The following is a 13,608-nucleotide window of genomic DNA, read 5'->3' on the forward strand; positions in this document are numbered from 1 at the left end:
ATAGGAGATTCCTGGAAGAATGTCCCACATGTCCCACCCAGGAGTGGGGGATGGGGGGAGGTTGCAAGGTGTCCGTTTATGCTTCATCTTCAGCCAGCCTTCTGCTCCCTCATCACTCCGTACACAACTTGAACTTAAATTTTTTACACAGTGGGAAACCAAATCAATTTTGTTTTTTGTTTTTTTTTAAGATTTTTTATTTATTTGTTTGACAGAGAGAGACACAGCGAGAGAGGGAACACAAGCAGGGGGAGTGGGGGAGGGAGAAGCAGGCTTCCCGCGGAGCAGGGAGCCCGATGCGGGGCTCGATCCCAGGACCCTGGTTTCATGACCCGAGCCGAAGGCAGACGCTTAGGACTGAGCCACCCAGGCGCCCCCCAATTTTATTTTTTAAAATTCCCTGAGTGGGGTGCTTGGGTGGCTCAGTCTGCGGAGCCTGGGACTCTTGATTTTGGCTTAGGTCATGATCTCTGGTGGTAGGATCCAGTCCCGCTTGGGCTCTGCGCTCTACTGAGCAGGGAGTCGGCTTCTCTCCCTCTCTCTTCCTTCCCCTTGTTCATGCGCACGTACACTCTCTCTCTCTCTCTCTCTCTCTCTCAAATAAGTAAATCCTTATGAATAAAATAAAATACCCTGAGTCAATTTGAACCAAAACAATGCGTGAAATTTTAACCTAATTAAGTAACAAAGTATTTTACTAGGTCATGAAACCCTGGAAAGGGAAGGGTCAAGATCTTGTGTCTGAGGCACCCGACTGACACCCTTTGTATCACCTTTTGGTCTTGAAAATTATACTTTCCTTTCTAAAAATAGCCACCTCTTCACCAGACCCTATATTCCAGGTGACTCCTGGGCCAGTCGGAGTGTTACTTGGACAAATAGCTGACACTTAGTGGGATAATGGCTTACTGGGATTCCTCGAAAACTACAAGAATACCTTGTTATTTGTAGCTGCCAGAGCCCTCATAATATGAACTTTAAATCAATCAGCAATTAACTGGCTATGTCCCTGTTTAGAAGTGACCTCCTGGGTTGCTGGTTTTTAGTCTCACTCATTTTTAGGTCCCCAGAATAAGGCTCTTGTAAGGCCAGTACCAGTTCCAGAGATTAGGCAGGTCTAAATGAAGAGAAGTGAAAGGATCTGGAATCATCCAGCCTGAGAGTAAAATGGCTCTCAAACCACCACCATTTGATGATGCAATATTCAAAAGAAGGTGACCAGCATGTCTTTGCTTATGAGGTGAAAACAAGACGTAAATTAAAATGAAAACAACGGAAATTAGGAGGTTTCTTTCTTCTCTTTTTAAAGCAGTCTGGTATTAATCTGGGGAAAAAAAATTTTTTTTAAGAGAGGGAAGAGGGGGAGAAGGAGAGAAATCTTAAGCAGATTCCATGCCCAGCGTGGAGCCAGACATGGGACTTGATTTCACTACACTGAGGTCATGACTCAAGCCGAATTCAAAGAGTCAGAAGTTCAAGCGGGTGCCTGGGTGGCTCAGTTGGTTAAGCGACTGCCTTCAGCTCAGGTCATGATCCTGGAGTCCCAGGATCGAATCCTACATTGGGCCGCTCAGCGGGGAGCCTGCTTCTCCCTCTGACCCTAACCCCTCTCATGTGCTCTCTCTCTCTCTCTCTCTCTCTCAAAAAAAAAAAAAAAAAAAAGATGCTCAAGTGGCTGAAACACCCAGGTTCCCCTCTGGAAAATCTTTTTTAAGTGTGCCTAATTTTCTTTTTCTTTTTTTTTTTAAGATTTTATTTATTTATTTGACAGAGAGAGACACAGCGAGAGAGGGAACAGAAGCAGGGGCAGTGGGAGAGGGAGAAGCAGGCCTCCCATGGAGGAGGGAGCCCGATGCGAGGCTTAATCCCAGGACCCCAGGACCATGACCTGAGCTGAAGGCAGACGCTTAATGACTGAGCCACCCAGGCGCTCCTAAGTGTGCCTAATTTTCTATGGTTGACTGTTACTTTGACTTTAATTAACAGCTCCCACCAGAGTTAAAGCTTTTAAGTCAGCAATCCCCAGACTGGTTTTGAAAACCAGTCAGGATATCCTTGGGTATAGGGGATGTCGTGAAAGTCTCAGAAAATAAATAAAACTAGACTAAATTGGAAAATAATAAACATCATTACAACCACCTCAGAAACATTTTCACTACTCTACTTTTTAGGAGAAATAGAATTTGAACTTTCAAAAGAGTTAAGGATCACTTCCTGATCTGTTCAGGGCCTGGCCCCAGGGGGTATAACAGAGAGATGAGAAAGAAAGCACATCCAGCTTGTCCATGACTGCACTGTTCTATGAGTCTTCCCTGAGGATTTTTGCAATTTTTCATCTTCTATAATTCATTTCTATAGTATCTCTCTTACAGCATGTGTCACACTTGTCCAAAGACTCTCTTCTCCACCAAACTAAAAGTCTCACAAAGGCAGTAACTGAGATTGTCTTTCAACAGTGTCCATTGATGCACAGAAGTTTTTAATTTTGATTTAGCCCTATTTATCAATTTCATCTTTTCTTGTCCATACTTTTGCCGTCATAGCCAGGAAATTAATACCAAATACAATGTCATGAAGCTTTCCCCTGGTTTTCTTCTTAAGTTTTATAGTTTTAACTTTAAAAAAAAATTTATTTTTTTAAATTTCTTTCATTTGACAAAGAGAAAGACAGCGAGAGAGGGAACACAAGCAGGGGGAGAGGGAGAAGCAGGCTTCCCACGGAGCAGGGAGCCCGATGCAGGGCTTGATCCCAGGACCCTGGGATCATGACCTGAGCCGAAGGCAGACACTCAACAACTTGAGCCACCCAGGCACCCCTTAACTTTTTTAAAAAAAGATTTATTTATTGATTTGAGAGAGAGACTGAGCTGGGGGGAGGGGCAGAGAGGAAGGTAGAGAATCTCAAGCTGACTCCCCACTGAGTGTGGAGCCTGACACAGGGCTCCATCCCAAGACCCTGAGATTGTGACCTGAGCTGAAATCAAGAGTTGGATGCTTAACTGACTGAGCTACCCAAGTACCCCTAGTTTTAATTCTTATATTTAGGTTTCTTATCTAATTTTTTGAGATTTTATTTTTAAGTAATCTCTACACCTAATGTGGGGCTCAAACAACCCCAAGATTAAGAGTCACATGCTCAACCAACTGAGCCAGGCTGGCGCCCCATAGATCGCTTATTCATTTTGAGTTAAATTTTGTCTATGGTAGAAATGTAAGGGTCCAACGTCATTCTTTTACATGTGGATATCCAGTTTCCCCAACATTATTTGTTGGAAAGACTGTCTTTTTCCTCAGTGAATGGCCTTGGTATTTCATGGAATTCATTGATTGTATGTGTGAGGGTTTATTACTGGGTTCTCTGGTGTATCCCATTAGTCTGTATGTCTTTATCACAGTACCACACTGTTTTGTTTACTGTAGGTTTGTAGCAAGATTTGAAATCAGGAAGTATAAGACCCCCAACTTTATTCTTTTTTAATGTTTTGATAAAAATATCTTTTTGAAACTTTTTTGTGGTGGCATTTTTTTTCTTTCATATATAAATCTCGATTAACAGTTATTTTCTTTTGGAACTTTAAAGATGTTATTTCATTGTTACCTGATTTCTGTCGTTTTTGTTAGAAGTCACCTGTGTGTATTATTGTTGTTTCTTTGAAGATAATGTGGTGAGTGGCCTATTTTAAGATGTTCAGCAATGTCTTTGATGTTCATTAGTGTTAGGATATACCTTGGCATGGTTTTATTTGTATCTATCTCCCTTGGGTTAGCTGAGCTTCTTGAATATGAGGGTTGGTATCTTTCATTAGTTTTCAAAAATTATCGGCCATTATCTCTTTGAATATTGCTTTTGCTCAACAAACTCTTTTCTCTCCTTAGACTCCAAATGTGCTATATATTTGAGCATGTCCTCATGCTTCATAATTTTTGTTTTCCATTCTTTTTGATCTCTGCACTTCAGCTTGAGTATTTTTATTGACCTGTCTTCCAATTCACTAATCCTATGTTCTACTCTATCTAATTTGCTGTTAAACCCTTACATTGAATTCTTCATTTCAGATTTTTTTTTTTTCCAGTTCTAAATGTCCATCTGACTTTTTTATAGATTCCAATTCTCTGTTTAAATTCTCCATATTTGGGCGCCTGCGTGGCTCAAATGGTTAAGCTTCTGCCTTCAGCTCAGGTCATGATCCCAGGGTCCTGAGCTTGAGCCCTGCATCAGGCTCCTTGCTCAGTGGGAAGCCTGCTTCTCCCTCTACCACTCCCCCTGCTTGTGTGCTCTCTCTCTCTGTCATATAAATAAATAAAATCTTTTTAAAAAAATTCTCCATATTTTCATCTATATGTCCATTATTTTCACTCTTTTCCTTAACATGTTAATCATAGTTATTTTTACATTCTTATGTGCTGATTCTAATATCTGAATCGTCTGTGGGTTTTTTCCTGTTATCTTTTTCTTTTCATTTTGGTCATGTTTCTTTTCTCTATGCAAATAGAATAATTTTTTATTGTCTTCTAGAAATGATGAATAATTTTAAAGGCTCCATAGCATGTTCTTTTCCACCAGAAAATGTTCTCCCTTTTTCCTTTCAGGCAGTTAGAGTGAGGGGCTGATCACCTCAATCCAGTCAGGGATTAGGCTGTATCAGGGTTGGATTGCTGTTTCAGTCTTTTCACTCATATTCTTCAGGCATGTTCCTCACAATCTTCTGATTGAAAACTGGGCAGGTATTCATCTCCCTGGCCCTGAAATACTGAAGAAGATTGAGCTAGCTCTCCAGGCTCCTGCTCCATGCAGCTCAGAATCTGGCTGATATCTTGAGGAGGAGACCAATTGAGGTTCTTGTCCTTCCTCTGCCTCAGCAGGTCTTTGTTTCCTAACCAATAATGCCAGACTGGGAGATTAATCTGCCTTTTAGAAGCTCGTAGTCAGGCTCTTCAGCCTCCTGTACATTCCAAGAGTTCAGCAAATATGCCATGAATAAACTGGCCACCTAAGTTTTCAGCTTGTCACTCCAGCTTTGAATGACCACCAAAAACTGATGATTTCTCTTCCCCAAGTAGAGGCATTCTGCCTGGGTTAAACTTTAGCCTCAGCCTGTACTCAGCTTAATTCAGAAAGGTTCTTCCATCTCTGGAATTTTTACTTCACATAGCCCTCATTCCTTCCATAGCCCTTTGGTACTTTTTTTAAAAATACGGTTTTTGTAATTTATCTAGATTCTTACTGCAGTAGAAGGACTGACCTGCCATGACCTACAAGTTACCAGGTGCATTCATACAGATGCTGTAATAAATAACAACAACCTTAGTAGCTTAAAACAATAAGAATTTATCATTGCACAGTTCTAGAAGCCAGAAGTCTGAAGTTGAGGCATCAGCAAGACCACACCCCCATGGAGGGTTCCTTGGCTTGTGGGTACATCACTTTCTGTCTCTGTCTTCACATAACCTCCTCCTCTGGGTCAAATCCCCCTCTGCCTTTCTCTTATAAGGATACTTATGATTGCCTTTAGGACCCACCCAGATAATCCATTATAATCACTTCATTTAGAGATCCTTCATTTAATGACATCTGCAAATACCCTTTTTCCAACTAAGGTAACATTTACAGGTTGCAGGGATTAGGGTGTAGATCTATCTCCAACCATTATCAACCAATCACATGTGGAATCAGAAGTGCATGTGTTTTCTTAGTTTTATAATTGAAAAATGAAATACAGAAGATCATGCAAAGCAAATATATTACTTGATGAATTATTATAAGGCAAACACCCTTGGGATGCCTGGATGGCTCAGTTGGTTACACGTCTGCCTTTGGCTTAGGTCATGACCCCAGGGTCTTGGGATCGAGTCCCTCAGGCTCCTTGCTCAGCCGGGAACCTGCTTCTCCCTCTGCCTGACACTCCCCCTGCTTGTGCTCTCTCTCTGACAAATAAATAAAATCTTAAAAAAGAGGCAAACACCCTTGTAACTACCATCTAGATCAAGAAATGGAACCTTTCCGGCTACCCCACCCAGTCCCAATCACAATTCTCTCCCTCCCCTAAAAAGTAGCCACTCTCCTGACTTTAACGATAATGAGTCCCTTGTATTCCTTTAGTTTTATCAAGCAAGTATGCTTCCCTGGACGTTCTACTTCAGTCTTTCCCACTTCTTTGATTTGGTATGTATTTTGAGGGTTTTTTTTTTTCAATCTTTAGCCCTTTTTAATGACATGTTATTCTTCTCGGTATCATTATATACAAATCAGCAGTCTTTTCATTTTGTCTTGCCTTTTAGGGATAGCTAGGAGTAAGAATAAACCACTTATTTTTATTATTTCCATTCTAAAATCTGTAGAATTATTATTTTTTGATGACTCTTTGACTGTTGGTTGGAAAGTGTCCAGTTGGGTAAAATAGTGAAGATATGCTATAAGTGCTTTAGTTATAATTATTTAAAATTTTATAATCTTTTGTCAAAATGTCATAATCTTTTAGAAGGAAAAGTGAATTTAGAATGAGAAGGTGAAAAACATCAAACTTAAAAGCTACTGAGTTCCAGGGGCACCTGGGTGGCTCAATTGGTTAAGCATCTGACTCTTGATCCCAGCTCACGTCTCAATCTCAGGGTCATGAATTCAAGCCCCACGTTGGGCTCCAAACTGAGGGTGGAGCCTACTTACAAAAACAAAAACTGCTGAGTGTCAAACAGAATTAAAATGGCTTAAAGATGGGCGCCTGGGTGGCTCAGTTGGTTAAGCGACTGCCTTCGGCTCAGGTCGTGATCCTGGAGTCCCGGGATCGAGTCCCACATTGGGCTCCCCACTCAGCGGAGAGTCTGCTTCTCCCTCTGACCCTCTTCCCTCTCATGCTCTCTTGTCTCCCATTCTCTCTCTCTCAAATAAATTAAAATTTTTAATAAATAAATAAATAAAATGGCTTAAAGATGATTCCCTAGGGGTGCCTGGGTGGCTCAGTCAATTGGACATCTGCCTTCGGCTCAGGTCATGGTCCCAGGGTCCTGGGATCAAGCCCTGCATGGAGCTCCCTGCTTGGTGGGAAGCCTGCTTCTCCCTCTCCCACTCCCCCTGCTTGTGTTCCCTCTCTCGCTGTTTCTTTCCGCCAAATAAATAAATAAAACCTTTAAAAAAAAGAAAGATGATTCCCTAAACTGACAATAGAAAATAAAGCTCTTCGGGGCGCCTGGGTGGCTCAGATGGTTAAGCGTCTGCCCTCGGCTTGGGTCATGGTCCCAGGGTCCTGGGATTGAACCCCATGTTGGGCTCCCTGCTAGGTGGGAAGCCTGCTTCTCCCTCTCCCACTCCCCCTGCTTGTGTTCCCTCTCTCACTGTGTCTCTCTCTGTCAAACAAATAAATAAAATCTTAAAAAAAGATAAATGCTTGATTCTTTCTCTTCAATGATTTTTTTTAAAGATTTTATCTATTTATTTGTCAGAGGGAGCAGCAGCCTCTCCCACTGAACAGGGAGCCCAATGCGGGGCTTGTTCCCAGGACCCTGGGATCATGACCTGAGCCAAATGCAGATACTTAAGACTGAGCTACCCAGGCATCCCTCTTTAATGACTTTTTTTTTAAAGATTTTATTTATTTTGCCCGATCATTATCTAAATGTGACTTTTTTTCATTTTTATGAGCGTGGATTTTTTTTTTAAAGATGTATATATTTGGGGGGGCGGGGCAGAGAGAGAGGGAGAGAATCTCAAGCAGACTCCCTGCTGAGTGTGGAGCCTGACATGGGGCTTGACCTCACGACCCTGAGGTCATGACCTGAGCTGAAATCAAGAGTCAAACGCTTAACTGACGGAGCCACCCAGGTGCCCCTGAACTCATGGATTTAAACATTATTCATTTTGATGCCCCAATTATTCCAGATTTGGCCAGTGAGAATCCTTTCAAGCCAGCTCCTGGGTCCTTTTACCATTTCCCCATCATTGGGCACCTGGGTGACTCAGTCATTAAACATCTGCCTTTGGCTCAGGTCATGGTCCTGGGGTCCTAGGATCAAGCCCTGCATTGGGCTCCCTGCTCAGCGGGAAGCCTGCTTCTCCCTCTGCCTCTGCTGTTCTCTGTCTCTCTCTCTGTCAAATAAATAAATAAAATCTTTTAAAAAAAAACCAAACATTTGCCCATGATTATTTGAGCACATCCTTTCTGGGACAGCAGGATGTTTCCGGCTCACCTTCTAGTTTCTCTGCACCAGCTCTGTTATCAGTCATTTCTCTGAGGAGCCTTGATTTCTTTTAGTGGAGACTAATATTTAGGAACCAGGGTTTGGTCCCCAGGTGAGCTTATTACTTTGCAGATGTTGCTGTTCAGAAAATTTCTCAGTGGAGTGAGCTACACACATACACTTACATCAGCATTTATTTCTCTGCTTATCTATAGGCATGAAAAACTACAAGTTTACACTGCTATCTCCAATCCCAATCGATACCACTGGGTATGTTCTAATTTTCTCTCTTTCCATATTTCTTTTCTAAAAGTGAGAAACGTGGCTCCCATTAGCTTTACTATATGATTTTTTAGAGTCAGTTCGTTTATGTGTGACCAGTCTCCTGTCCCCCCTGCCATTGTCTCCATCCATGTACGGCATCCTCCTCCGCCAGTCCAGACTTCAGTGCTCCTCACTGTGCTATTGCTGGTCGGCCCCACGCCTGTGCTGGTGCACCCCTCAGCCTGCCTGGGCTCCATCCTGCACTGCGCCCTCCCCTCATGAAGATAGTCCCTCTAGCCTCCCGGGGCTCAAACGGCCCAGCTTGGGTCGCTGCCACTGCGACCTCCTTACATCTCCCGCAGGGCCGCGATGCATCCAGCTCTGCCTCACACACATGCCTACCTTGCTTGGCCCCTCCTAATGGCTTTTGGACCAAATTGTTTACAAAAGGAAGGGATAGGGGAAGTGTGGGGGGGGATATATAAATAGTGATGTAATTTTTTGTTTGTTTTAGGATTTTTAGGGACGCCTGGGTGGCTTAGTCAGTTAAGCGTCTGTCTGCCTTCGGCTCAGGTCATGATCCCAGGGTCCTAGGATGGAGTCCTGCATCGAGCTCCCTGCTTGGCAGGGAGTCTGCTTCTCCCTCTCCCTTGGCTGCTCCCCTTGCTTGTGCTCTCTCTCTCTTTGTGAAATAAATAAAAAATAAAAGATATAAGGGGTGCCTGGGTGGCTCAGTCGTCAAGCGTCTGCCTTCGGCTCAGGCCATGGTCCCAGGGTCCTGGGATCGAGCCCCACATCGGGCTCCCTGCTCCACAGGAAGCCTGCTTCTCCCTCTCCCACTCCCCCTGCTTGTGTTCCCTCTCTCTCTGTCTCTCTCTCTCTCTCTGTCAAATAAATAAATAAATAAAATCTTTAAAAAAAAAAAAGCCTTTTAAGTTTATTTTAGAAAGGTAGAGCACACATGCTGGAGGAGGAACAGAGGGAGAGGGAGAGAGAAAGAGTCCTCAAGCAGACTCCATGCTGAGCAAGGAGCCTGACTCAGGGAATTAATCCCAGGACCCTGAGATCATGACTTGAGCTGAAATCGAGAGCCAGTACTTGACCAATTGAGCCACCCCAGGTGCCCCCAAAGTGATGTCATTTTGACAGGACCCGTGGCAGAAAAGGCTGCATTACAAGTGTGAGGGGTGACTGACTGTATACCTGGGGGTTGGGGGAGGTAAGGAAAAAGGAAGGTTTCTAAAAGGACTTTCAAGTATTTGTCAATGGGCTGCAGGTCATAAAGAAATTTAATGTTAGGGCTCCAGGAAATTGAGTTATGGGTCTCTGAAAGTTAGGCTGTGGGTAAGAATGTTTTTTCCTTGTAAATCATTAGGACATTTGTAAACTGATGGCGACTCATGTCCTGTAGGACTGTGATCTTTATCAGTTAACCATTTTTGTTTTTCCTTTCCCTTAGTTTTAGGGCAGCCAGAAGTACCCGAGGAATGTCACACAGATCCCACTGGGGAGTTCGGGGTGGGGGTTTGCGGGGTGTCAGCTTGTGCATTTGTCCTCAGCTTGCCTTCTGCTCACTCATCAAAAGTGCCTCATGAATTTACACTGCTACTTCTACTTCTACTTCAAGTAAAATGCTACAAATCTTTTACTTAACCTAGTCTACATGATATCTGTATTTCTTTTCTTCCACAATGAGAAGAGACCCTGTTTTCTCAAGGACATAGGGGGGTTAAGGAATTAAAATATCCCACGATTATTCATTTATTTTATCCTACATTATACATAAGTCTCAGGATAAAAGTATTACTACCACCACCAACAATATCATTTCTAAAAACAATTAAAACATTTTTTGAATTTGTTCTTCCCATTCTTCCCCCTCATTTTAATAGATATCCTATATCCACATGGTCAGATCATATAGCCATTATACCATGCTCTTCTCCTTCTAACTCCCATTTATTCTACAAGTAACTTATAGCTAATATATAATACATATATATGGCTTAAACTAGCTCTCCTTATGTTGATGTTGTTCTGGTATTTTGTTTGTCTAAAGCCTGGATTCTTCAGGGAGGGCTCATGGAATCTACAGTCTCTTACTTACTGAAGTAAGAGACAACAGCAACAGTTGTCTGTACCATTCAAACTTCCATGTCAGTTTTCCTGGGTATAAAATCCTTGGCCCACGGTTTTTTCCTTGAGTATATTTGAGTTAATATTGCTCGGTTTTCTTCTGACTTAGATCATTCTTGTCAAATGGTCTAATCACAATATGATTTTCCCCTCCTTATAGGATATTTGCTCCTTTTGCCTAAGATGACAAAATGAGTTTTTTCCTTAAAGTCCAGTAATTTTACTGGAACATGACTATGCCATTCTGAGTTAATGTTGTTTTTTTTTTTTTTTTTGACAGAATGAGAGAGAGAGCGAGCACAAGCAGGGGGAGTGGGAGAGGGAGAGGCAGGCTCCCCAGGGAGCAGAGAGCCCGACATGGGACTCAATCTGAGGACCCTAGGATCATGACCTGAGCTGAAGGCAGACGCTTAACCGACTGAGCCACCCAGGTGCCCCCAATGTTCTTTTATATGTGGTGTGTTGTTTCAATATGTAGGGTTTTTTTGTTTTGTTTTTTGTTTTTAAAGATTTTATTTATTTTTGAGAGAGAGAGAGAGAGAGCACAAGGCAGGGGCAGAGGGAGAAGCAGGCTCACCACTGAGCAGGGAGACCAATGCGGGACTCGATCCCAGGACTCTTGGATCATGACCTGAGCCAAAGGCAGACACTTAACTGACTGAGCCACCCAGGCACCCTCAATATGTAGGGTTTTAAAAATATTTCTTCCCTTGACTTACAGCTTTTAGTATTTATTTTCTTCCCCTGCTTTGATTTTCTTCTTTAGGTCTAATATCTATGTGTTAGAGCTCCTGATCTTCTTTACCTATCTTAAATATTCGTCACTGTCTCTTGAATCCTTAATATCTTTTCATTTGTTTTCAACCTTAAAATTTTTTTGACACTCTGTTTCTCTTGACGCATTATCTGTTGTGTTTATTAGTCTTATATTCCTTCTAGTTTATAGTCTTCATTTCTGAAATTTTTTTCTTTTATTTCCAGTTCTTTCCTGAGTTTAATCACCTCATAGTTGCATTTTTTCTCAAATTCTGACTTATGTTGTTCTTTTATTTCTTGTATCATTTTCTCAGTACCTTTCAGCTCATTTTGAAAGAGTAAATTAGTTTGTTCTGCTTGTGGGCATGTCTGTCTTGCATGATTTCAGTGCCCATAGGGATATTATTCTCCCTTCTCTCTTTTTTCATAGAATAACTTTGTGTGGGATTTGCCTTCAAGCCTTTTCTGTTGCTCATTTCTTTTGGAAACATTTGTTTTCCTGAACTTTTAGGAGTCGTGGTTCAGGACAGCTTTTCTTTTCTTTTTTTTTTTTTAAGTTTCTTTCTCTCTTTTTTTTTTAAAGATTTTATTTATTTATTTGAGAGAGAGAGAATGAGAGATAGAGAGCAAGAGAGGGAAGAGGGTCAGAGGGAGAAGCAGACTCCCTGCTGAGCAGGGAGCCCGATGCGGGACTCGATTCAGGACTCCAGGATCATGACCTGAGCCGAAGGCAGTTGCTTAACCGACTGAGCCACCCAGGCACCCAGGACAGCTTTTCTAACTTCACAGAGTTCCCTCTGCTGTTGATTTTGTGGAATGCTACAAAAAACATGGCGAGTGCTAAGATTTCCTAGCTTGGTTCCTCTTCTCCACTTTTATCTAGACCTTCTCTTCCTTTGGCTCTATTATCCCTGTTCTGATTAATTTTTTCTCTGCTTCCAGCAGTTTCTCCTCAGTGTGTAGCACTGTCCTAGAAGGGAGCCTTGCTGCTCAGTTGGAGAGTTCCTGACATCTAGAGTACTCCAGCCCCTTCAGACCCATGACCCCTTGCCTTCTCAGCCATTGGCTTGGGCAGAGCCCTTCTCTGTTTCAACAGCTGTTTTCAAATTAGCCTGTGCTTTCCTATGAATGCCTGTTGGCTCTTTTGGGATCTCCTGTTGTTTTGTTCTGCTCTCTCCCACACAAATAACCAACATCTCACAGGTCTTTTAGCTAGCGGTGTTTTGAGACAGGGAAACTGAAGGTGATGCAGACAGGCTGGGTCCAAGGGCCCAGAGAGGAGGTACCATAGGACTAGCCAGGAGGATCCTTGGCTTCACACAGGATGGAAATCAAATGTGAGCCAGGAGGAAATGAAAGCAGAGTTTATTGAAAATATATATATGAAGAGAGAAGGAGATACAGACAGAGCACCCGGGAGACTTGGAAAGGAAAAGAGAAGGGTTATCGTCTTGCTTCGGGTCTGAGGTTTTCATTGGAGATTGTGGTCTGGTGCACACGTCAGGCATCTGGGAACTGGTCAGAGCAGGGCCAATGGCCTGGGGTCCTTCATAAGCCACTCATTCCCTGAAGCCAGGGGTCTTGGGGTCAAGGTGTTTAGAGTCAGTGTGGTCTTGGAGAATATTCATGATGACCCTGCCAAGTCACTCCTGGAAGACTCTGAAGATAACATTATCTTTTTGTCCCTTACCAGGAGGACTTGTACTATCTGCATTACAAGGCACATGTAGAGTGGTGGGCTGGGTGCACATCCTAGCAAGAATAGAAGCTGGAAAACTTGCAAAGAGAAAAAAAAAAGGCTTTTTTTTTCATGGGGTCCCTTCAGTTTTCCTGTTTCAAAGGGACCCCATGAAAAAAGCCATTTTTTATTTCCTTTGCTTCTTTTCCTGCTTCTATTCTTGCTAGGACCTGAACTCCCCAACCCCACCCCACCCCCACCCCCCACATGCCTTAATGTATGCCCTTCTTGTAAAGGTCAAGGAGCGAGGGGCAGAGGGAGGGGGAGAGAGAGAATCCCAAGCGGACTCTGCAAGCGGACTGGGGCTCAATCCCACAACCCTGAGATCATGACCTGAGCCAAAATCAAGAGTCAGACGCTTAACCGACCAAGCCACCCAGGCACCCCATAAATTGCTGCAATAAATTCTTAAACTTTTATTGTTACACAGTGATGCTTTTGTTTCTGTAGACGCAGTCAAAAGATACATACCTTTATTACTTCTTTATGGATGTCATACAGATAGTACATAATCCTGGATGCACAACTCAATTAAAATGTTT

The sequence above is a fragment of the Eumetopias jubatus genome, unplaced genomic scaffold (genome assembly GCF_037043125.1).
Source record: "Eumetopias jubatus isolate StellerSeaLion01/CBP00866 unplaced genomic scaffold, mEumJub1_p1.0 scaffold_4, whole genome shotgun sequence".
Lineage (NCBI taxonomy): Eukaryota > Metazoa > Chordata > Mammalia > Carnivora > Otariidae > Eumetopias > Eumetopias jubatus.